The sequence below is a fragment of the Cibotium barometz genome, chromosome 57 (genome assembly GCF_041138505.1).
Source record: "Cibotium barometz isolate CiBa-2024 chromosome 57, ASM4113850v1, whole genome shotgun sequence".
NCBI lineage: Eukaryota > Viridiplantae > Streptophyta > Polypodiopsida > Cyatheales > Cibotiaceae > Cibotium > Cibotium barometz.
The window spans coordinates 17,406,866-17,433,218 of NC_141102.1; positions in this window are offsets into that span (position 1 = coordinate 17,406,866).

Below are 26,353 nucleotides of genomic sequence, written 5' to 3' on the forward strand. Positions count from 1 at the left end.
GAACCCTATTATGTATTTGGTTGAGTACCTTTCATATGTATGTAATCTTATCTTTGTATATGGTGTGTTGAGTGTTGAGTGAAGAAGAAGAAGATTTTCAGCCTCTCACCTTGTGTGTTCTCTATCAGGGTTTTGTGAGTGTGTGTGTGTGCTTGCAAGAGCTCAAGCTCTCTTCTCCCCTGCATCTTTTCATAATAGAATGTGGTTCAATGTTAACTGTCAAAACCTCGACTAGTTTGAGCATGTTGTCTTAAGTGTGTTGTCTTCTAAGGATCTTATTTTTATCTTGGAGTGGTGGGTCGAGTCTTAGTGCGTTGATATGACTTTTAACTACAGTAGATGAGGTGTTAGACCCTATGTTCTCATCTAGTATTTCATGGATCACTAGCACGTTCTCATTATTCCTTCCCATGATGTGGACGAGATAGAATTTTCTTTGGATCACAAGCACGTTCTCATTATTCCTTCCCATACATTATGGGAGGGAATTTTCTTTTGAGCACTTGTAGCAACTGTTGCATACATTTTGGGATGCAATGGGATGTGGAATAAGAGGCTCACTTTGTTGACGAGGGTCATCCAATGAGCAACATTTCAAGCTTTCTAATAGGAAGAGGAGTGGTGTAAACAACACCTCCCCCATATAGGTTTTTGTGCCCAGGGAAACTTTTACCCATTCCCAAGAGCTAATCTCTTATTCTCTTAGGATAAAGAGGGATGCCAAAAGTATTGCCAGAATGGGAGAAACCTTTTTCCCCACGAGTAAGGAGATGGAAATAGAAATGAAATTCTTGGAGTCCCAAAAACACATTGGAAAACAACATACTAGAGGCGGTGGCACAAGCCCAAGCCCTAACATAAGCATTGGTAGAGGGGATGCCCCCTCTAGAGCTAATCCAAGAGGAGCCAAAGGTTGAGTGGGTGATGGGAACCCATTTTAAAAAAATGGAACAACTATACACCAAAGAGGATATAAACCAAATAATAACAACTCCTCTTTTAGAAAAAGGAACAACATTACACCAAAGAGGACATTAACCAAAGAATAACAACTCTTGATTTCCTTGCTTACATGCAAGCAATGTTGCTTTACAAGGACATGAGAGATTTTCCTAAGGGGGAGAAGCACAGAATGCCAAAATACCACCCTTTCCCATGACATCGAGGAGAGAGGAGCATCATAGGGAGACCCATCTAGGGAGAAGAAGTGGAAATATACATTTCAGAGAACTAGCCTATGAGCAAGCCTTAGTCTTAACTACAGCTACCCCAACTGATTTGTTAAGAATAGTAATTGAAATTGGTAGGGGAGTGGCATGGGAGTTAGGGACAAGCTGATGCCCCAATGCAAAATCCTTTAAATCCATATCATATAATGCAAAGCTTCAATGGAGATGGTGACCCCATCTAACATATAGAAATCTTTGAGTCCATTTGTGAAACATGTGGATACATCGATGAGATCAACAAGATCCATTCCTTTTCCCTAACATTAGGTGGGAAGGCACATGAGTGGTATAGGCTGCTTGAGCCAGAATATAAAGTCAATTTCACTCGGCTTAAGAATGTCTTTGTGCCAAGCTTTGCTACTAGAAGTGGATGACAAGTCTACAACATTAAGAAATAAGAGCATGAGTCGATAAGCCCAGTGGCACAACTCTATAACATAAAACAGTAAGAGCATGAGTCAATGAGGGATTATGTCTCTCATCTCTTAAAGAATTTAGACTCTGGATAGTGCAAGCTTAGCTTCAGGAGAGGCTCACTGATGATCAATTACTGCCATGCTTTCGAAAAGGATTATGAGACATTGAACCAGCCACACTGGTGGATGCATGCTATAAATTGGCCGTTGAACTTGAGATTTGAGGATAACATGTTAGAATTACCCCGGTCTGAGGAAAACTAGACTCCATCTTTGGTTGTATCATTTGGAGTCTTAAGTTGTCTCACAACTTAGCAGACACACTAGGGAAAGATAAGTAGGGAACATGACTATTAATGAGTTAACCATGGCCATCCTTGAAAAGGTCAAGCTAAATGAGGTAAAAGGAAACTCCCAACAATGCACACCTTTACCTAAGGAGAGAGTTAGCCTAGTGTTCAATGTGTAGACAAAATCATACAAGTAGTGAATGCCCACATCTGTGACCTAGACCATTGCTCTATTACACACACTATAGATGCTTGGGAAATCATGAGACATCCATGTGCATATATGGTGTTCAACCCACTAACATAAATCCTAGGAGAGCTAGACCAGCCCTAGCTTTATCACAGTGGCACCCACCCCCCATAATGGTAATACTGAACCTACACCTATGCCAAGTCAAGGTTATGCATGGGGAATATGGTGGCTAAGGTGCCTTTATCACCACCTATCATGCCACTACATCCACCTCCACCAAAGAAGATTACTCTGATCAATCAAGTTTTTGTCAAAGAACCACTAGAAGAAAGTTAATATCCACATGAGTTTGAACATAATCAATGCTAATATGAGGAGCCACATGAGTTTGAACATAATCATGGCTAATATGAGGAGCCACATGATATTTTGCTAGATTTCTATGTTATGCAAGGAGTGACTCCAGTGCTCATGTTTCAAATTTGCATCTTTCTATGCATAGAATTTAATTTTAATAAAAATCACTCTTTTATAATAGAAAAATAACCAATATGCATCTTTCTATGCATAGAATTGAATTTTAATGAAAATCACTCTTTTATAATAAAAAAATAACCAATATGCATCTTTCTATGCATAGAATATAATTTTAATGAAAATCACTCTTTTATAATTAAAAAAATAATCAATATGCATCTTTCTATGCATAGAATTCAATTCTAATGAAAATCACTCTTTTATAGTAAAAAATAACCAATATGCATCTTTTTATGCATAGAATTTAAATCTTATGAAAATCACTCTTTTATAATAAAAAAATAACCAATATGCATCTTTCTATGCATAGAATTTAATTCTAATGAAAATAACACTTTTATAATAAAAATTTTCTACTATGCATTTTTCTATAACACTTTTAGAATACACAATTGGTGGGGATTACTCATTTTGAATAATAAAAGATAAAACTTATTTCACAAAATTTAAGAAAATTTTGCCATAACCTTCTTTGTATGGCTCACCATTTTTCAAATTTTCCTATCCTTAAATTACTTAAAAACTATCCCCAAATGGTTTAAAGCATTCTAAACTAATCAAATTTTGCTTTTAAAAGAGAAACAATATGAAAAATTTAATTCTAACAATTTGATTACTTATCTAGGATAAAGAAGGGCTGAATTTAAGAAGGAAGAGAGGAGGAAAGCCTTTCCAACAAGGCATAGCATCATTTTATCATTTTAAAGATAAAATAATTTAGAAAACCATTAAAAGAATAAAGAAAAAGTAGGATTTCTAACTTACATGAATTTCTGAGAGCTTTCCTTTGGCTTGATGGTTTGAGGGATCTACTCTTGTTCGCAACAAGAGTGGCCACCAATTCTTTAGAAGATGGAATGGTCAAAAACTAATGAATTATTAATAAATTCTTTAGAAGATGGAATGGTCAAAAACTAATGAATTATTAATAAATTCACAGTTTTTGGCTCTAGGGAGGAGTAGAGTAACAGTGCATAAAACACTATTAAGATTCAACAAAGGGAAAGGCTTCTATTTATAGAAAAGAGTGAGCTTCTAACCAAGCAAACTGATTCTAGAATTTTCCAGATAAGTTTGGTCAATTTCTGACCATTTTTCAGTCATTTTAGCTTACTTTTTGGAACTAGACTTGAATTAGGAGAGAGGAGAGATGAAATATCTCAATATTTGAGAATTTAAAACTCCACCACACATGTGAAATAGGCTCCTTCTTCATGAGGGGGAATCCCCACTCTGAGGAGGTGTCAAAATTTTTGTTTTTTAGTATTTCCTTTAGTCCTTAGTCCACTCTTCATCTTATGTGAGTATTTACCCATTTTTGGGAGGGATTTTTTTTTACTTCTTCTATTTATCTCCTCCATACATTTGGATGAATCTGATTGGTCCCTTAGAACCTTAATTTAAAATTTTTAGAAAATCTAGACCCCTCGGATAAGGCCTTTTGAAGAGATTATAATTGATATCTAATTCACCTTTTGAAAATCTTTTTGAACTCCTATTTTGGGAAAATTTATTTTAATAAGAAGAGATATTTTTCCATCCAAAAATATCTAAAATCTGAATAACCTCTCTCTAGAATATTTTCTCTCTCTAGGCCAAAACAGCAGGTAGAAACAAGATCTTTTATATTTCAAAAGAGGGATTTAATTACAGGGGAAGATACGGGACATCTTCAGAGGCTGGGGAGGAATCTTACATTCTCTCCCACTTGAAAAATGCGAGTTGTCCTCATCTTGCAAACTCGGGGCAATCTCATAATAGTTCGGCGTCTTTCTCCCACGTGGAATCTTCAAAAGGATAGAACTTCCATTTAACGAATATATCTCTCAGAATTCTATTCGTGAGAACCTTTTGTCGAACATCAAGGATTTCTTCAGGTTGGAGTTCCATCTGCCCTTGGGTGGAAGAAGTTAAGATTTCATCATCAAGCACATGATTCGGGCTTGGTATATACTTCTTAAGAAGGCTGACATGAAATACATTATGTACTTTGAGGTGAGGAGGCAGAGGAAGCTTGTAGGCTAAGTCACCTACTTTCTTTGTAATCAGATATGGTCCACAATATCTGGGGGACTTGTACTTCCCAAGAGATAGAGAACTTCTTTTGGGGCGTACTCGAATGAAGACCATATCTGCTTCTTTGAGTTTTCTGTCTGTCCTCATCTTATCTGCATACTGCTTTAGTCTATCCTAGGCAGCTTTTATATCTTTACGAATTGACTGCATCTGCTGCTCCATGTCGTCAAGCATCTGTCTGGACATCTCAACCCTAATCAATGGGTCAGTAGACCAAGTTAACGGAGCTAAGCAATCTTGTCCATACAGAGCTTTGAAAGGGCGCATCCCAATACTTCATTAATAAAATAAGCATTGTAGGCGAACTCGACTAGGTGCAGATAACTTAGCCACTTCTTGTGTTGCCTGCCCACAGCATGATCGAGACCGAAGTATATCTTCGATTACTTGGTTTACCCTTTCTGTTTAACCATCGATCTCAAGGTGGTAAGACGTGCTGAGATCCAGGAAAGTTCCTACTGCTTCAAAAAATGCAGTCCAGAATCTTGACGTGAATTTGGGGTCTCGATCACTTACTATTCTTCTAGGTAGGCCATGCAATTTGAAGATTTCCTTGAGGAGCACTCTCGCCACATCCACTGCAGTGTAGGTTTCTTTTACTAGAATCAAATGGGCAACTTTGGTTAGTCTATCAACTACCACGAAGATGGAGTTGTAACCAGATTGCACTACTGAAGGTAATCCAGTAATAAAATCCATATTGATACATTCCCACTTCATCTGGGGGATGTCTAATGGATGTAACTTCCCAGGAATTTTTACTCTCTCGGCCTTGACTTTCTGTGTGAGATCCATGTTCCCACCGAGCAACGGATTCGGGGTACTAGCAGCGGAAGTAGCACTTCTCATGCGGGACAGGGGTCCCACACTCGAGGCCTCACCCACGGATATCCGGATAAGAGACTAATCCATCGGTTGTTCTAAAACCAAACCCGGAAAAACTTCCTTTACCGGAAAGCACGGGCGATTCCACCAGGATAACTTTTTACTCTAACGTAGTCAAGATCATTTCTGATCAAACTGATCCAATTGCATCTATAAGATATTTGGTCGGATCAAGGAAGGAACTTGCACTTGGATCATTGGGATCAACGCTTTTTTCCCCATTCAAGAGGCACAGCCATTGATTCCTATCCATAGAACAATTACTGTCCGAGATTTACTTTATCTATCGTAATAACAAAAGTTGAGTCTCGATTTATGGATCCATCAGTCCAGCCTAACCCCATCCGATCCCATGGGTTAGCCAACCGCCCAACCACTGTAGTGATGGGATCCAATTTGGAATTTGGTTAGGTTTTGTCCCGGGTACCAAGGAAAAGAGTTCCAAGGCCCCCTAGCCGGAAGTTCATGCAAACATAAAACTAGCCACACCAAGTACACACCCAATATGAAATTTACCTTTTTTTTAGCATCAGCTAAGAAAAAGGCATCAGCTAACTTTAAAACAATCCATTAATGAAACCATAGTACCACTGATCACAATCTTCCAATTTATCCGGTTGATTCATAATTTTCCATTAGTCCATCATCAGAGTATCTATGGCATCATTGGCAACTAGAACGCTCACCACCTGTCCACACAGGGGCCTTTTCAATAGTTCCTAGCCCATAATACTCGGCAATATAATCACTTATAAAAATAAAGATGGACTCTCGTTGAAGATCAGCAAGATCAACCAACAGATCCATAAAAAGAGCCATGGACTCATCCATTGAAGACCAGCAAGGTCAATCAACCAGATCCATGCCCGGTTTCAGAAAAGAACTCTTACTCCTTGTTCCAATATCTTCCTCGATGCACGCGTGGGTATCCTAGGCGACCCAGAGCCCGAGCACCGTATGGTCAGCACCCTCTAGGATCCTTTGCAGGTGACCTAGCGCTTCACTCATAGGCCGCTTCCTTGGTCCCTCATCCACCGTACCGGAAGCTCACCATTTTAATCGAACCGAGGCTGGTCAAGACCTCAGCCGACCTTGCTACGCGAGACATCCTCCATTGACTCTCCGTCAGCAGTTGCGACTTTATCAGTTAGGTCTCCACGACCTTAATCACAAGACGGTCAAAATGCTTTCCTAGCATTCTTGACATAAAACAGCCATTTACAAACAGCATTTACAAACAGTTTACAAATACAATTTCTATATTAACTCTCATTTTTCCACATTATCTCTCATATAATCCACATTACTTATTCCACATTCCATTTATATGTGTACTCATCCAATCACGTCATTTTCCATCTCTTCACTTCAGATTCCTTCACATCACATATCATATATTCACATCCATATCCACATCCATACATCCACATCCACATCCACATTCACATCCATACATCCACATCTACATGCTTATCTCCATTTTCACATCCTCATTTATACATCCACATCCCATATCCACCCCATATCCACATTCATACATACACATCCATATCCACATCCATACATCCACATCCACATCCATACATCCACATGCATACATCCACTATCACGTCCTCATTGTAAGATTCCTCCCCCAACCCCTTTTTGATGTCTAGTATCTTCCCCTGTAATCAATCCCTCTTCAGAAATATAAAGGCCTTGTTCTAACTGTTTTAGCCTAGAGAGAGAAAAATATGCTAGAGAGAGAATATTCAGATTATGAATATTTTTGGATAGAAAATTAACTCATCTTATTAAAATAAGTTCCCCTGAAATAGAAATTCAAAAAGAATTTTCCAATGTGCAATTGGAATTAATTGGAAATAAGTATAAAGAACCTTAGTCTAAGGGTCTAGATTTTCAGAAATTTTTAGATTATGGTCCAATTAAGGTTCCTATGGGCCAATAGCATCAATCCATGTGTAGGGAGGAGATAAATCCAATTTGTAAAAGAAGATACCCAAAAATGAGTAAATGCTCACATAAGATGAAGAGTTGAAAATGTACAAGATTTATTAGTAAAAAAAACTATGAGCAATATTAAAAATATGAGATATTTTGGGTATCCAAAAATGAGTAAATGCTCACATAAGATGAAGAGTTGAAAATGTACAAGGTTTATTAGTAAATAAACACATATGTAAGGAAGGGGAGTTCTTTAAAGGAGGTGCATATTTCACATAAGATGAAGAGTTGAAAATGTACAAGGTTTATTAGTAAATAAACACATATGTAAGGAAGGGGAGTTCTTTAAAGGAGGTGCATATTTCACATAAGATGAAGAGTTGAAAATGTACAAGGTTTATTAGTAAAAAAACTATGACACATATGTAAGGAAGAGGAGTTCTTTAAAGGAGGTGCATATTTCACATAAGATGAAGAGTTGAAAATGTACAAGGTTTATTAGTAAATAAACACATATGTAAGGAAGGGGAGTCTTTAAAGGAGGTGCATATTTCACATAAGATGAAGAGTTGAAAATGTACAAGGTTTATTAGTAAAAAAAAACTATGACACATATGTAAGGAAGAGGAGTTCTTTAAAGGAGGTGCATATTTCACATAAGATGAAGAGTTGAAAATGTACAAGGTTTATTAGTAAAAAACTATGAGCAATAAAATTTTGACACATATGTAAGGAAGGGGAATTCTTTAAAGGAGGTACATATTTCACATGCTTGAATGAGTTTTAAACTCAAAAATAATGTGATATTTTTATCTCTCATCTCTCTTGAACCAAACCAAATCAAAATGGAACCAAACCGAATCAAAAAGTAACCAAACTAGGTCCAAATCTAGTCCAAATTCAACCAAACTGACTTGGAAAATTCTAGAATCAGTTTGTTTGGTTAGGAGCTCAAATTTTTCTATAAATAGAAGCCTTCCCTTGTTGAAAAATATATAGTGTCTTATGCTTTGTCACTCTACTCCACCTAAGCCAAAATATATAGTGTCTTATGCTTTATCACTCTACTCCACCTAAGCCAAAATATATAGTGTCTTATGCTTTGTCACTCTACTCCACCTAAGCCAAATTAGATAGAGTCTTATGCTTTGTTACTCTACTCCACCTAAGCCAAAACATATAGTGTCTTATGCTTTGTTACTCTACTCCACCTAAGCCAAAACATATAGGGTCTTATGCTTTGTTACTCTACTCCACCTAAGCCAAAACATATAGTGTCTTATGCCTTGTTACTCTACTCCACCTAAGCCAAAATATAGAGTGTCTTATGCATTGTTACTCTACTCTACCTAAGCCAAGAACTGTGAATTCTTTAATAATTCACTAGTTTCTGATACTCCTCTCTTTCTTCTTGGTGGCTCCATCAACATACTAAACCAATTGATTGGTTGGGGGCCTCTACCGTGAATAAAGAATCAAGCAAATTATAAGGTAAGTATATTGAATTTTGATCTTTTCTATAATTACTCAATGATTCTCTCTTCTCAACCCCTCTCAAGCTTGAGAAGTTTAATTGGTATGGTTTTTTAAATGCTATTGAAGTTAATTGGTGAATAGTAGTGAAGAGTTACATAATTTAATAAATGCTATAGAAGTTAATTTCCATTTATGTTTAAATTCTAATGGCTTTTATGTAATTTCTCTCTCTCACTCAAGAAATGGTCATACTCATGACTCATTCTCAATCCAAATGAAGCTTTTCATAAAGCTTTTCCTTAATCAAGCTATGCTTGAGGCCAAATTAATGGCTTTTTGCTATGCTTTTAGTTTATGCACATTGATGATTCAATCCATTATGGATTGATGATCCAATTAGAGACCATTCTAATTATTTCCTTAATGATAAGCTTTATCCCTTAGAAAAAAAAAATTGAGATTTATCAGTCATAGTAGCGGAGCTATGGCAAAATTTTTATAGAAATCACGCATAAAATAAATTCATTCAAAGCATAAAAAGAGGACTTCCTACCATATCCTAGGAACTATCATCCTAGATTAATTAAAAGAATATTATTATGCATGGAGATATGGACGTTTGCATGAAGATGTAGATGTATAGATGTAGATGAGAATGGAGATGTGGATGTATATATGTAGATGTAGATGTATAGATGTAGATGTGAATAGAGATGTGGATGTATACATGTAGATGTAGATGTATAGATGTAGATGGGAATGGAGATGTGGATGTATATATGTAGATGTAGATGTATAGATGTAGATGTGAATAGAGATGTGGATGTATACATGTAGAGGTAGATGTATAGATGTAGATGGGAATGGAGATGTGGATGTATGCATGTAGATGTAGGTGTATAGACGTAGATGTGGATGTAGAGGTGGATGTATGCATGTAGAGGTAGATGTATAGATGTAGATGGGAATGGAGATGTGGATGTATATATGTAGATGTAGATGTATAGATGTAGATGTGAATAGAGATGTGGATGTATACATGTAGATGTAGATGTATAGATGTAGATGGGAATAGAGATGTGGATGTATACATGTAGATGTAGATGTATAGACATAGATGTGAATGGAGATGTGGATGTATGCATGTAGATGTAGGTGTATAGACGTAGATGTGGATGTAGAGGTGGATGTATGCATGTAGATGTAGATGTATAGATGTGGATGTGAATGTGGAGTGGATGTATGCATGTAGATGTAGATGTATGGAGGTAAATGTGAATGTGGATGTGGATGTATGCATAGGGATGTAGATGTATGCATGTAGATGTGAATGTACGCATATAGTTGTGGATGTATGGATGTGAATATACGATTGTGATGTGAGGGAATCTGAAGTGATGAGATGGAAATGATGTGATGGGATGAGTATACATATAAATGGAATATGGAATAAGTAATGTAGATTGAGGAGGGATAATGTGGAAAAATGAAAGTTAAAATAGAAATTGTATTGTAAACTGTTTGTAAATGCTGTTTGTAAATGCTGTTTGTAAATGATTGTTTTATGTCAAGAATGCTGGGGGGAGCATTTTGACCGTCTTGTGATTAAGGTCGTGATGAGAAAGTTGCAACTGCTGACGGGGAGTCAATGAAGGACGTCTCGCGTAGCAAGGTCGGCCGAGGTCTTGACCAGCCTCGGTGCGATTAAAATGGTGAGCTTCCGGTACGGTGGATGAGGGGCCAAGGAAGCGGCCTATGCGTGAAGCGCTAGGTTACCTGCGAAGGATCCTAGAGGGTGCTGACCATACGGTGCTCGGGCTCTGGGTCGCCTAGGATACCCACGCGTGCGTCGAGGAAGATATTGGAACAGAGTTGGAGTTGTTTTCTGAAATCGAGCATGGATCTGGTTGATTGACCTTGCTGGTCTTCAATGGATGAGTCCATGGCTCCTTATATGGATCTGTTGGTTGATCTTGCTGATCTTCAACGAGAGTCCATCTTGTTAAGTGATTATATTGCCAAGTATTATGGGCTAGGAACTATCGAAACGGCTCCTGAGCGTTCTAGTTGCCAATGATGCCATAGATACTCTGATGAAGGAATGATGGAAAATTAAGAATCAATTGGATAAATTGGAAGATGGTGATCAATGATACTAGGGTTTTATTAAAGGATTGTTTTAAACTGGTTGAATCTGGTTGAAAAAGGCAATTTCATATTGGGTGTGTGAGTGGTGTGACTAGTTTTATTTTGCATGAACATCCGGCTAGGGGGCCTTGGAACTCTTTTCCTTGGTACCCGGGACAAAACCTAACCAAATTTTAATTGGATCCCATCACTACAGTGGTTGGGCGGTTGGCTAACCCATGGGATCGGATGGGGTTAGGCTGGACTGATGGATCCGTAAATCGAGACTCAAACTTTTGTTTTTACGGTAGAAAAAAAAAATCTCGGACAGTAACTGTTCTATGGATAAGAATCAACGGCTGTGCCTCTTGAATGGGGAAAAAAGCGTTGATCCCAATGATCCAAGTGCAAGTTTCTTCCTTGAACTGACTAAGTATCTTATAGATGTAATTGGATCATCTCGATCAGAAATGATCTTGACTACGTTAGAGTAAAAAGTTATCCTGGTGGAATCGCCCGTGCTTCCGGTTAAGAAAGTTTTTCCGGGTTCGGTTTTGGAACAACCGACGGATTAGTCTCTTATCCGGATATCCGTGGGCGAGGCCCCGAGTGTGGGACCCCTGTCCCGCGCGAGAAGCGCTACTTCCGCTGCCAATACCCCGAATCCATTGCTCGGTGGGAACAGGGATCTTACAGTTGGTATCAGAGCATTTGGTTAATAAAGATCAACTGAGAAGATAAATATATCAAAAATTTATCAAGAAACACAAAAAGGTTATAATTGTGTGATATAACTCATACAATTTGATATTCAAACTGAAATTCATAATTTGGTAATTGGTTCTTCAGATGGAAGTACCGCAATTATTTAGAAACCCGGACTTGCTTGAGGCCTAGACATGATAGTATTTACCTTATAATTCCAAGGGCCGTGACTACCCGTATATACCGAGAGTATACTGCAGCTCTTTACTGATAGTATATACGAGTAAATCTAAGACTTGAAATTATAAGCGTTAATGCTATCTAGATGATGATTTCGAATGTGATTGATATGATTTTTAATTCTGTTTGAGAATGAATGAAATTATTTGGATTCTGATTGAAAATGCTGATTGAAAAATGTTGATTTTTAAAAATTAGTTGAAATATAATGAAACCACAATGAGGGGGAATGGGACGAGTCCCTGTGATGATATTCATAACTAGAATGATGATAATGAATTCAGCAAATCACTATGAGATTAGTGGGTTGTGCTGTCAAATTGCTACTGTTAATACTCGATCGGTAGATCAAGTTAAGGGATGTCAAATTGAGGACTAGCTTAACTGAAATTCTCGTGAAGGAATGTTCAGAAGGAAATTTTTCGGTCTAATAGACCATTATCATGTTAAAGATATGAATGATAAGATCTGAATGAATTGTTATTATGAGTTCTATATAAGGGATATTTATCCCAGTATTCTGTTGGGTTGGCCAGAATATAAGGAACCCCAGAATAAAATTGGATCTTAAGAAAAAGAGTTGTCCTCTACCTTGTGAGATGAGGACATCTCGCACTTTTTAAGTGGGGTAGAATGTAAGATTCCTCCCCAACCTTCGAAGCATACAGGAGTAAGAATCTCCCTTTCTGATCTTATAATTATTCCCTCTCTAAAGTAAAAGAAAGTTTCTGTTTAAAAAAGGAAGACCCTTTTCCTAGAATACTTCTCAGGAGTCACGCCTATTTTAAGGATTCAGAACAATGAGTTCAGAAGTGAAAATCGGTGTTTTGGATACCAAGGTTTTGGTTTTCATTCGAGTACGGCCCAAAAGAAGTTCTTTATCTCTTGGGGAGTATAAGAAGTTATCCCCCAGATATTGTGATCCTTATATCTGAATTCAATGAAAGTAGGTGACTTAGCCTACAAGTTTCTTTTATCTCCTCATCTCAAAATTCTTAATACCTTCTATAGAAAAATGTGTCAAACTCAAATCATAGAAAGACGGTAAAACTTCCGTGGCAAGTTACCGTTGGTTTCTAGGTTACGCTAGCTCCTTCATTTATATAAGTCGTAACTTTTACTTGTCGCTCACAGTAATCTTACTCCCATCAATCTCCTTTCTTTCTTAATCTCCTTCATGGCTTGGCAACAGGAATTAGTTTTATCCCTGATGATTTCTCACCTTCAAGACGCAAGAGAGTCTGTGAAGAAAGACTTTATAGAACAGTATGAGCGCTCACTTTTTTCTCACCTAGAAACTTCTGTAGCGCAGACCAAATGGCGGACCTATCAAAACATAACTAGGGTAACACCCTGGGGTCAGCAGCACTTTCGTAACAATGTCCGCTTGGCCATGGTTATCGAAGCCTTGGGTTTGGGTCCCCGATACTACTGTGTCATGAGATCAAGGCATCTTGGGTTTTCTGAGCGGGTCTTCTTACTGGCATGTTTTCTTCCTCATGAGAAGATATGCCTTTACCCCGTTTTCGGCTTGCCTCTCAGAGGTCCTTTTGTTAGATCACCTCATACCACTGAGATAGGTGCGGCAATAACCAGCAGAATCATTCCCATAGATGAGTTACCCTATACTTGTGCAGCTTGTGAGGACTGCTTTTGTGACCATATGATGGACGGGCTTATGGAAGTGTAAAGAGTTCTTCTATCTTTACTGTATAAGTTCCGTGAATGAATAAAGTTTAAATCTTGTTCTTATTTTGAATCTTGCTCTCTTTAAGACTTTTCTTGGTGGTTAATCATGATTAAAATTTTTCTCTAAGTCTCATATTCGTGCACCTTGCGAAATTATTCTAGTTTGCGAGATGAGGACATCTCGCGTTTTTTAAGTGGGGTAGAATGTAAGATTCCTCCCCCAACCCCTTTTTGATGTCTAGTATCTTCCCCTGTAATCAATCCCTCTTCAGAAATATAAAGGCCTTGTTCTAACTGTTTTAGCCTAGAGAGAGAAAAATATGCTAGAGAGAGAATATTCAGATTATGAATATTTTTGGATAGAAAATTAACTCATCTTATTAAAATAAGTTCCCCTGAAATAGAAATTCAAAAAGAATTTTCCAATGTGCAATTGGAATTAATTGAAAATAAGTATAAAGAACCTTAGTCTAAGGGTCTAGATTTTCAGAAATTTTTAGATTATGGTCCAATTAAGGTTCCTATGGGCCAATAGCATCAATCCATGTGTAGGGAGGAGATAAATCCAATTTGTAAAAGAAGATACCCAAAAATGAGTAAATGCTCACATAAGATGAAGAGTTGAAAATGTACAAGATTTATTAGTAAAAAAAACTATGAGCAATATTAAAAATATGAGATATTTTGGGTATCCAAAAATGAGTAAATGCTCACATAAGATGAAGAGTTGAAAATGTACAAGGTTTATTAGTAAATAAACACATATGTAAGGAAGGGGAGTTCTTTAAAGGAGGTGCATATTTCACATAAGATGAAGAGTTGAAAATGTACAAGGTTTATTAGTAAATAAACACATATGTAAGGAAGGGGAGTTCTTTAAAGGAGGTGCATATTTCACATAAGATGAAGAGTTGAAAATGTACAAGGTTTATTAGTAAAAAAACTATGACACATATGTAAGGAAGAGGAGTTCTTTAAAGGAGGTGCATATTTCACATAAGATGAAGAGTTGAAAATGTACAAGGTTTATTAGTAAATAAACACATATGTAAGGAAGGGGAGTCTTTAAAGGAGGTGCATATTTCACATAAGATGAAGAGTTGAAAATGTACAAGGTTTATTAGTAAAAAAAAACTATGACACATATGTAAGGAAGAGGATTTCTTTAAAGGAGGTGCATATTTCACATAAGATGAAGAGTTGAAAATGTACAAGGTTTATTAGTAAAAAACTATGAGCAATAAAATTTTGACACATATGTAAGGAAGGGGAATTCTTTAAAGGAGGTACATATTTCACATGCTTGAATGAGTTTTAAACTCAAAAATAATGTGATATTTTTATCTCTCATCTCTCTTGAACCAAACCAAATCAAAATGGAACCAAACCGAATCAAAAAGTAACCAAACTAGGTCCAAATCTAGTCCAAATTCAACCAAACTGACTTGGAAAATTCTAGAATCAGTTTGTTTGGTTAGGAGCTCAAATTTTCCTATAAATAGAAGCCTTCCCTTGTTGAAAAATATATAGTGTCTTATGCTTTGTCACTCTACTCCACCTAAGCCAAAATATATAGTGTCTTATGCTTTGTCACTCTACTCCACCTAAGCCAAAATATATAGTGTCTTATGCTTTGTCACTCTACTCCACCTAAGCCAAATTAGATAGAGTCTTATGCTTTGTTACTCTACTCCACCTAAGCCAAAACATATAGTGTCTTATGCTTTGTTACTCTACTCCACCTAAGCCAAAACATATAGGGTCTTATGCTTTGTTACTCTACTCCACCTAAGCCAAAACATATAGTGTCTTATGCCTTGTTACTCTACTCCACCTAAGCCAAAATATAGAGTGTCTTATGCATTGTTACTCTACTCTACCTAAGCCAAGAACTGTGAATTCTTTAATAATTCACTAGTTTCTGATACTCCTCTCTTTCTTCTTGGTGGCTCCATCAACATACTAAACCAATTGATTGGTTGAGGGCCTCTACCGTGAATAAAGAATCAAGCAAATTATAAGGTAAGTATATTGAATTTTGATCTTTTCTATAATTACTCAATGATTCTCTCTTCTCAACCCCTCTCAAGCTTGAGAAGTTTAATTGGTATGGTTTTTTAAATGCTATTGAAGTTAATTGGTGAATAGTAGTGAAGAGTTACATAATTTAATAAATGCTATAGAAGTTAATTTTCATTTATGTTTAAATTCTAATGGCTTTTATGTAATTTCTCTCTCTCACTCAAGAAATGGTCATACTCATGACTCATTCTCAATCCAAATGAAGCTTTTCATAAAGCTTTTCCTTAATCAAGCTATGCTTGAGGCCAAATTAATGGCTTTTTGCTATGCTTTTAGTTTATGCACATTGATGATTCAATCCATTATGGATTGATGATCCAATTAGAGACCATTCTAATTATTTCCTTAATGATAAGCTTTATCCCTTAGAAAAAAAAAATTGAGATTTATCAGTCATAGTAGCGGAGCTATGGCAAAATTTTTATAGAAATCACGCATAAAATAAATTCATTCAAAGCATAAAAAGAGGACTTCCTACCATATCCTAGGAACTATCATCCTAGATTAATTAAAAGAATATTATTATGCATGGAGATATGGACGTTTGCATGAAGATGTAGATGTATAGATGTAGATGAGAATGGAGATGTGGATGTATATATGTAGATGTAGATGTATAGATGTAGATGTGAATAGAGATGTGGATGTATACATGTAGATGTAGATGTATAGATGTAGATGGGAATGGAGATGTGGATGTATATATGTAGATGTAGATGTATAGATGTAGATGTGAATAGAGATGTGGATGTATACATGTAGAGGTAGATGTATAGATGTAGATGGGAATGGAGATGTGGATGTATGCATGTAGATGTAGGTGTATAGACGTAGATGTGGATGTAGAGGTGGATGTATGCATATAGAGGTAGATGTATAGATGTAGATGGGAATGGAGATGTGGATGTATATATGTAGATGTAGATGTATAGATGTAGATGTGAATAGAGATGTGGATGTATACATGTAGATGTAGATGTATAGATGTAGATGGGAATAGAGATGTGGATGTATACATGTAGATGTAGATGTATAGACATAGATGTGAATGGAGATGTGGATGTATGCATGTAGATGTAGGTGTATAGACGTAGATGTGGATGTAGAGGTGGATGTATGCATGTAGATGTAGATGTATAGATGTGGATGTGAATGTGGAGTGGATGTATGCATGTAGATGTAGATGTATGGAGGTAAATGTGAATGTGGATGTGGATGTATGCATAGGGATGTAGATGTATGCATGTAGATGTGAATGTACGCATATAGTTGTGGATGTATGGATGTGAATATACGATTGTGATGTGAGGGAATCTGAAGTGATGAGATGGAAATGATGTGATGGGATGAGTATACATATAAATGGAATATGGAATAAGTAATGTAGATTGAGGAGGGATAATGTGGAAAAATGAAAGTTAAAATAGAAATTGTATTGTAAACTGTTTGTAAATGCTGTTTGTAAATGCTGTTTGTAAATGATTGTTTTATGTCAAGAATGCTGGGGGGAGCATTTTGACCGTCTTGTGATTAAGGTCGTGATGAGAAAGTTGCAACTGCTGACGGGGAGTCAATGAAGGACGTCTCGCGTAGCAAGGTCGGCCGAGGTCTTGACCAGCCTCGGTGCGATTAAAATGGTGAGCTTCCGGTACGGTGGATGAGGGGCCAAGGAAGCGGCCTATGCGTGAAGCGCTAGGTTACCTGCGAAGGATCCTAGAGGGTGCTGACCATACGGTGCTCGGGCTCTGGGTCGCCTAGGATACCCACGCGTGCGTCGAGGAAGATATTGGAACAGAGTTGGAGTTGTTTTCTGAAATCGAGCATGGATCTGGTTGATTGACCTTGCTGGTCTTCAATGGATGAGTCCATGGCTCCTTATATGGATCTGTTGGTTGATCTTGCTGATCTTCAACGAGAGTCCATCTTGTTAAGTGATTATATTGCCAAGTATTATGGGCTAGGAACTATCGAAACGGCTCCTGAGCGTTCTAGTTGCCAATGATGCCATAGATACTCTGATGAAGGAATGATGGAAAATTAAGAATCAATTGGATAAATTGGAAGATGGTGATCAATGATACTAGGGTTTTATTAAAGGATTGTTTTAAACTGGTTGAATCTGGTTGAAAAAGGCAATTTCATATTGGGTGTGTGAGTGGTGTGACTAGTTTTATTTTGCATGAACATCCGGCTAGGGGGCCTTGGAACTCTTTTCCTTGGTACCCGGGACAAAACCTAACCAAATTTTAATTGGATCCCATCACTACAGTGGTTGGGTGGTTGGCTAATCCATGGGATCGGATGGGGTTAGGCTGGACTGATGGATCCGTAAATCGAGACTCAAACTTTTGTTTTTACGGTAGAAAAAAAAAATCCCAGACAGTAACTGTTCTATGGATAAGAATCAACGGCTGTGCCTCTTGAATGGGGAAAAAAGCGTTGATCCCAATGATCCAAGTGCAAGTTTCTTCCTTGAACTGACTAAGTATCTTATAGATGTAATTGGATCATCTCGATCAGAAATGATCTTGACTACGTTAGAGTAAAAAGTTATCCTGGTGGAATCGCCCGTGCTTCCGGTTAAGAAAGTTTTTCCGGGTTCGGTTTTGGAACAACCGACGGATTAGTCTCTTATCCGGATATCCGTGGGCGAGGCCCCGAGTGTGGGACCCCTGTCCCGCGCGAGAAGCGCTACTTCCGCTGCCAATACCCCGAATCCGTTGCTCGGTGGGAACAGGGATCTTACACTCATTCATACATTCACATCCACATACATACATACATACATCCACATTCACATACATCCACATCCACATTCCCATTCACATCTATACATCCACATACATACATACATCTATATCCACATTCCCATTCACATCTATACATCTATATCTACATCCACATACATACATAGATCCACATGCATACATCCACATCTATATCCACATTCACATACATCCACCTCCACATTCCCATTCGCATCTATACATCCACATCTACATCCACATACATACATACATCCACATCCACATTCCACATTCACATCTATACAGCTACATCTACATCCACATTCACATCTATGCATATACATCTTCATGCATACATCCATTTTCACATTCATACATCCACACTCATCTTCATGCATATATCCATTTTCACATTCGTACATCCACACTCCCATCTCCACATCCACACATCCACATACATACATCTCTTATCGCATCCTATCCCTTCCCATATCTATTTATAGAATATAAGGGAATTCTTATATTTGATATAAAATTTCTTTACGCATCTAATTATGCATAAATTCCATTTAAGGATACTAACACTTTTGAAATAAAAATCAATCTTTTATGCATCTTCCTATGCATAAATTCATTTTAAATGAGAATGACACTTTGAATTAAAATTCAATCTTTTATGCATCTTCCTATGCATAAATTCATTTTAGATGAGAATGACACTTTTGAATTAAAATCAATCTTTTATGCATCTTCTTATGCATAAATTCAATTTAGATGAGAATGACACTTTTGAATTAAAATCAATCTTTTATGCATCTTCTTATGCATAAATTCAATTTAGTAGGAATTACACTTTTAGAATAAAAGAATTTCTCTTATGCATCTAATTTATGCATAAAATCTATTTATGATGAAAATCACACTTTTAGTATAAAAATATCTTTCATGCATAACTCTATGCATGAAATCCAATTATGATAAAAGTAACATTTTTACAATATAATAATCATCTTTTATGCATCCCTCTATGCAAGAATTTCAAATGTGATAAAAGTAACACTTTTACAATAAAATAATCATTAAAAAAAACATTTTTATAATAAAATAATCATTTTTTTTTCATATCACTATGCATGAAATTCAATATGCTAAAAGTAACACTTTTGATATAAAAATTTATCCATTATGCATACTTCTATGCATGAAAATAAAAATGATAAAAGTAACACTTTTGATATAAAAATTTATCCATTATGCATACTTCTATGCATGAAAATAAAAATGATAAAAGTAACACTTTTGATATAAAAAATTTTCCTTTATGCATACTTCTAAGCATGAAAATTAAAAATGATAAAAGTAACACTTTTGATATAAAAAATTTTCCTTTATGCATACTTCTATGCATGAAAATTAAAAATGATAAAAGTAACACTTTTGATATAAAAAATTTTCCTTTATGCATACTTCTATGCATGAAAATTAAAAATGATAAAAGTAACACTTTTAATATAAAAAAATTATCCTTTATGCATACTTCTATGCATGAAAATTAAAATTTGATAAAAGTAACACTTTTATGTTAAAATAATAATCTTTTATGCATAGCTCTATGCATGAAAATCAATAATGCATAATATAAAAATCAATTTTTCTATGATTATAATGAATATCTTTCAATTAATCTAGGATGATAATTCCTAGAATATGGTAGGAAGTCCTCTTTTTATGCTTTGAATGAAATTATTTTATGCATAATTTTTATAAAAATTTTACCATAGTTCCGCTGCTATGACTGATAAATCTCAATTTTTCTAAGGGATAAAGCTTATCATTAAGAAAATAATTAAAATGATCTCTAATTGGATGGATTGAATCATCAATATACATAAACTAAAAGCATAGAAAAAAGCCATTAATTTGGCCTCAAGCATAGCTTAATCTTGGGTTAAGGAAAAGCTTTATGAAAAGATTGATTTGGATTGAGAATGGGTCATGAGTATGACCATTTCTTGAGTGAGAGAGAGAAATTACATAAAAACCATTAGAATTTAAACATAAATAGAAATTAACTTCAATAGCATTTATTAAATTATGTAACTCTTCACTACTATTCACCAATTAACTTCAATAGCATTTACAAAACCATACCAATTAAGCTTCTCAAGCTTGAGAGGGGTTGAGAAGAGAGAAACATTGAGAAATTATAGAAAAGATCAATATTCACTAATTACCTTACAAATTGCTTGATTCTTTGTTCACGGTAGAGGCCCCCAACCAATCAATTGGTTAAGTATGTTGATGGAGCCACTAATGGGGATTGAAGAAAGAGGGAAGCTCCAAAAACTAGTGAATTATTAAATGAATTCACAGTTCTTGGCTTAGGTGGAGTAGAGTAACGATGCATAAACACTCTATATTTTTCAACAAGGGGGAGGCTTCTATTTATAGGAAAAATTGAGCTCCTAACCAAACAAACTGATTCTAGAATTTTCTAAATCAGTTTGGTCAATATTTGACCATGTTTAGGTCTGTTAAGCTAACTTTTTGGAACTAGACTTGAATGAGGAGAGAGGAGAGATGAAATATCTCAATTTTAAAGAGTTTAAAACTCATTCAAGCATGTGAAATATGCACCTCCTTTAAAGAACTCCCCTTCCTTACATATGTGTCATAATGGAATCATTTTAATATTGCTCATAGTTTTTTACTAATAAATCTTGTACATTCTCAACTCTTCATCTTATGTGAAATATGCATCTTCTTTAAAGAACTCCCCTTCCTTACATATGTGTCATAATGGAATCGTTTTAATATTGCTCATAGTTTTTTTACTAATAAACCTTGTACATTTTCAACTCTTCATCTTATGTGAAATATGCACCTCCTTTAAAGAACTCCCCTTCCTTACATATGTGTCATAATGGAATCATTTTAATATTGCTCATAGTTTTTTACTAATAAACCTTGTACATTTTCAACTCTTCATCTTATGTGAGCATTTACTCATTTTTGGATACCCAAAATATCTCATATTTTTAATATTGCTCATAGTTTTTTACTAATAAACCTTGTACATTTTCAACTCTTCATCTTATGTGAGCATTTACTCATTTTTGGGTATCTTCTTTTACAAATTGGATTTATCTCCTCCCTACACATGGATTGATGCTATTGGACCATAGGAACCTTAATTGGACCATAATCCAAAAATTTATGAAAATCTAGACCCTTAGGCTAAGGTCCTTTATACCCATTTCCAATTAATTCCAATTGCACATTGGAAAGTTCTTTTTTGAATTTCTGTTTCAGGGGAACTTATTTTAATAAGATGAGATATTTTTCTATCCAAAAATATTAAAAATTTGAATATTCTCTCTCTAAAATATTTTCTCTCTCTAGGTTAAAATAGTTAGAAATAAGTCTATTATATTTCTGAAGAGGGATTCATTACAAGAAAAGATACTAGACATCAAAAAGGGGCTGGGGGAGGAATCTTACATTCTGTGACAGGTCAGACATTGACTTACATGACATCCTTTTTTAGACCAGGCCAAAAGAAGCTTTTCTTCACAGACATGTAGGTTTTAATGAAACCTGGATATCTTGCAACAATAAGACTTTCATGGGCTTCATTGAGAATTTGACCCTTAGTTTCCTCATCATTGGGAATGCATAGCTTGCGATTATAATACATAGTTCCATCATCTAGGCTGTACCCTTGAGCTCGGTTCAACTCCTGTGGAGTTTTGCTTTCCTGCATAAGTAGGGTAGCAATAGGGCCAAAGAATCTATCCTGCATGATCTTCTCTCTTGCTTCAATAATCAAAGGATTTGACACTATAGTAATTGCAAGCAAGGAGCCTTTTTTGTTGAGGGCATCTGCTACCACATTTTCTTTGCCTTGGCGCATTTTGAGATCCTTTTGAGTGAAGATCCACTTTAAGCTCTGATGATCTGTCATCAAAGTGAATCTTTGACCCAGTAGGTAATGTCTCCACAACTTCAAGGCATATACTACTAAAAGTAGTTCGAGGTCGTGGACATCATAATTCCTCTCATGCGTTCTGAGTTTTCGAGATTCATAGACCGCTGCATGACCTTCCTGCATGAGTGCACCTCCCAGGGCAAAACCACTGGCATCAGTTTTACTACCTCAAAGAGTAGAGACAAATCTAGCAGCTTCAGAATGGGATTGGTTACCAAGGCGGTCTTCAGCTTATCAAAAGCACTCTGGCACCTGGCAGACCATTGAAACAAAATATTCTTCTTGAGAAGATTAGTTAGGGGGAAAGCTATGAGAGCATACCTTGGTATAAAAATTCTATACCAACCAGCCAATCCCAAGAATCCCTTGACGTCTTTCACTATTTTTGATTCAGGCCAATCTATGGCTGCTTGGACTTTAGCGAAATTTGGAGAAATTCCATCTTTGGATACCAGAAAGCCCAAGTATTCAACATGGTTGGCAGAGAAAGTGCATTTGCTCTTTTTTGCAAAGAGTTCGTGCTTCCTGGCAGAAATCGGGCAGTCTTTCAGCTGGTGACCAAAACCTTGACACCTAAAACACCGGTTCTCACTTGTGAGCACATCCCTCTGAATCCTTGAAATATGTGGGGCTCTTGAGAAAGTGTTCTGGGGGAAGGGTCTTCCTTCACTTTTGAATCTCCCAGTATCCTGATTCTGAATTGGGCCTTGCTGCCTCTTTGGGGGAGGAAAGTTTGAAGTACTTCCCAGGGTTTAAAATCTTTTAAAGTTAGAGGGTGCAGGCTTCCGCGGGACCTTAAATACAAAGGCTTTGGCAAAGTCCTTTGCCATTCAACTGCTTCGGCCATTGAGAGAGGTTTGGCGTTCTTTACTAAGGTGTCCAATGGCTCGTTCATTCCTCGAATGAACCTGGCCACATCAACTGCTTTTCATCCAATTGTAGAGAATATTTGAGGAGAAGGGCAAAAGCTTGATGGTACTCTTCAATTGTATGGCTATCCTCCTTTAGTTCCAAGAACTCATTCATTTTAGTTTCAAGGAAGCCCCGAGGACAAAACCTCTTTCTCAGAGGTAAGCTTTAAGATCGGTCCAAGTCTGGGTATCCCGGTCGAGACGGTTAGTCTCGCAGTGATTAATCCAAGCGACCCTAGTCATTTCCACAATCTTTAGCCTAGCGAGAGCCATCATTCTTCTCTCACTGTAGCCAGTTACATCAAAGTATTCTTCCATACCCTCAATCCACTTTTCCACTACTTCACCTAACTGTAGCCAGGTTGGGATCTGTGCAGGGCTTTTCGAACATCCGGATCTAAGTCTTCTGTTAGAGGATCCGGTTGCCTTGCACGGCCCGCATGCCTCATGATGATGACAAAACGAGATTTTCGTCAACTTAACTTTGACAATAGATTTATGAAAATTTAATTTTTACGATTTATTCTTTAAATAGATAAATATTTCATCATACTTCATGAAACAAGATTTACTCTGATAATTTTACTAACCATATTCACAATCATGAAAACAATTTATAATTCTTTTGCAAAACATCGTTTATTATCAAAAGTTTGAGATATATACATAGGGCATCATGGCTCCCAAAATCACTGCCTCAATCGTATACGTATAAAGAAGCGAAACTATGAAGGAGACATAGCATGGTACACACGATTCATTACAGAAAGAGGTGGTGTAATTCTACTTCTAGGGATAAAGCGACTAAGAAGCCTAAAAACTCGGTATGAAATTCTAAGTTCCTGGGTGAACGATCAAAGAGTTATACATGCTGAACAAGCCCTAGCCTTATCAGAATCATGGCTAAGGAAATATTTTGCCTGAGCCTCTGACGCTGTGACTGGTACTGACATTAATACATCGTCCTCCACAGAACCACATATACTGACGTCACTCAAGAGGATCAGGAAAGTAAAGACTCTCAAAATGACGTGCAAGTCTCACTCTGCTTACTTGGGTCGTAGCAGCAGAGTTGATGAGGTACTCGAATGCAAAGGCTATCATATCCTGACTCTAGGACAGTTCAAGAATTCCAGATAGATTCGGAGTATCCATCTATAAATTTTCAATTGAATTTTTGAAGTCCATTCAACATAATATTAACAAAGCGAAAACATTATTTTCCAGATTTACTTTAAAATTTTAAGCAATTTCTGATGCTGTTACGTAAATTTACAACAGCGCTCTGATACCAACTGTGAGATTCCACTGTCCCCTCTGTAGCAGCAGTAGCGAACATAGCTTCCTCTTGCGTGGGGCAGGGTTTCTCGCTCGGGGCCTCGCCCTCAAATGTTCGGGCACGAGACTAAGCTGGTGGTCATTCCAAAAACCAAAACTGGGAAAATTTTCCATGCCTGAAAAACGGGGACGATTCCACCATTTTTATTTTCTTAACAAATTTTCCTAACGAGGTCAAGATACTGAACTAACCTTCATGTGATTAAATGAGATAGAAGGAAAACTATTATAGATTTAACTTAAATGAATCAAGGCTTTTTTCATAATTGAATCAGGCACAATCGTTGATCTATTCTCATTAGAGAAGTCTTCAGGCTTTTATTTAACTACTCGAGTTCTAAAAGCATATTCCTATTAATCAATTTTATTATTAAAACTCTACAGATTCCACCCTAACCCCATCCGGCCCATGGGTTAGCCATCGCCCAACCACTGGAATCGGTAGAACCAGACAAGTACTCACCCACCCATAATTGAATGCCTTTCTTGACTTTTTCTTTAGAATACAGATACGCACACACTCCTCTTTAAACTTTAATTTATAAAATAATCCATTGACAAACAATTATTGGTTACAGATCTCATAACTCAAAATTTTTATTCAATCCTTGTTTCTCACAAAACAGTATCACTCTGGACTCTCCGTTAAGACCAGCAGGTCAGCAACGAGATCCAGTAATAGATTATAATAATTTTCTCATCATCATACATATATATATCTTCCACGACATACGCATGGGTGTCCTAAGCACTGCAAGCCCGTGCATCGCCTGGTCAGAACCCTCTAGGATCCTCCTTAGGTCTCTTGGCACTCCACTCAGGGGAACGCTTCGTCGGCCCTCGCCCATCGTACCAGAAGCACACCATTTTTCACCATACCCAGGCTGGTCTCAAGACCTGGGCAGGTTTTTTACCGCGTGAGCCGTCCTTTGAACACTCCCCACTAGCTATTGCAACCGAACTTCCCTTAGAAAAACACATATACCAAATGCTCCCTCCAATATTCTGGCGTAAGATAGTCCTTTAAGAAAACAAGGTTTCTATGCAAGTTTTCAGTTTTCATTTTCTTTTGAATACACTGAGTATATCTTAAATCGGTATCCCAATACTTCTAGATCATAGGTCTGGATTCCCATGAAGAATTCCTCGAATTATGTAATCTTGATCCTCATATCAAAATCAAAGGTCTCAACTTAGTTTCAGATTCGGTGGGTGATTTGAGTGTAGATTACTGAACTGGTCACATCGTCTTTTCTTGAAACTGACAAAGGAGATTAAGTCTTGGTCATAGTTTGATTCAGGGTTTGAGTCTGGAAAGGTTCTCCCTAAACTATCTTTATTGAAGGGTAATATTTCAATTACTACTTTATTAAATTTCATTCATTGAGTATTTTGCTTAACTGAATTCAAAACTAATCACGAATTCCTATGAGAAATAAATTAATCATTTGTCTAAAATTTTGACTTCGATAGTTTTTCT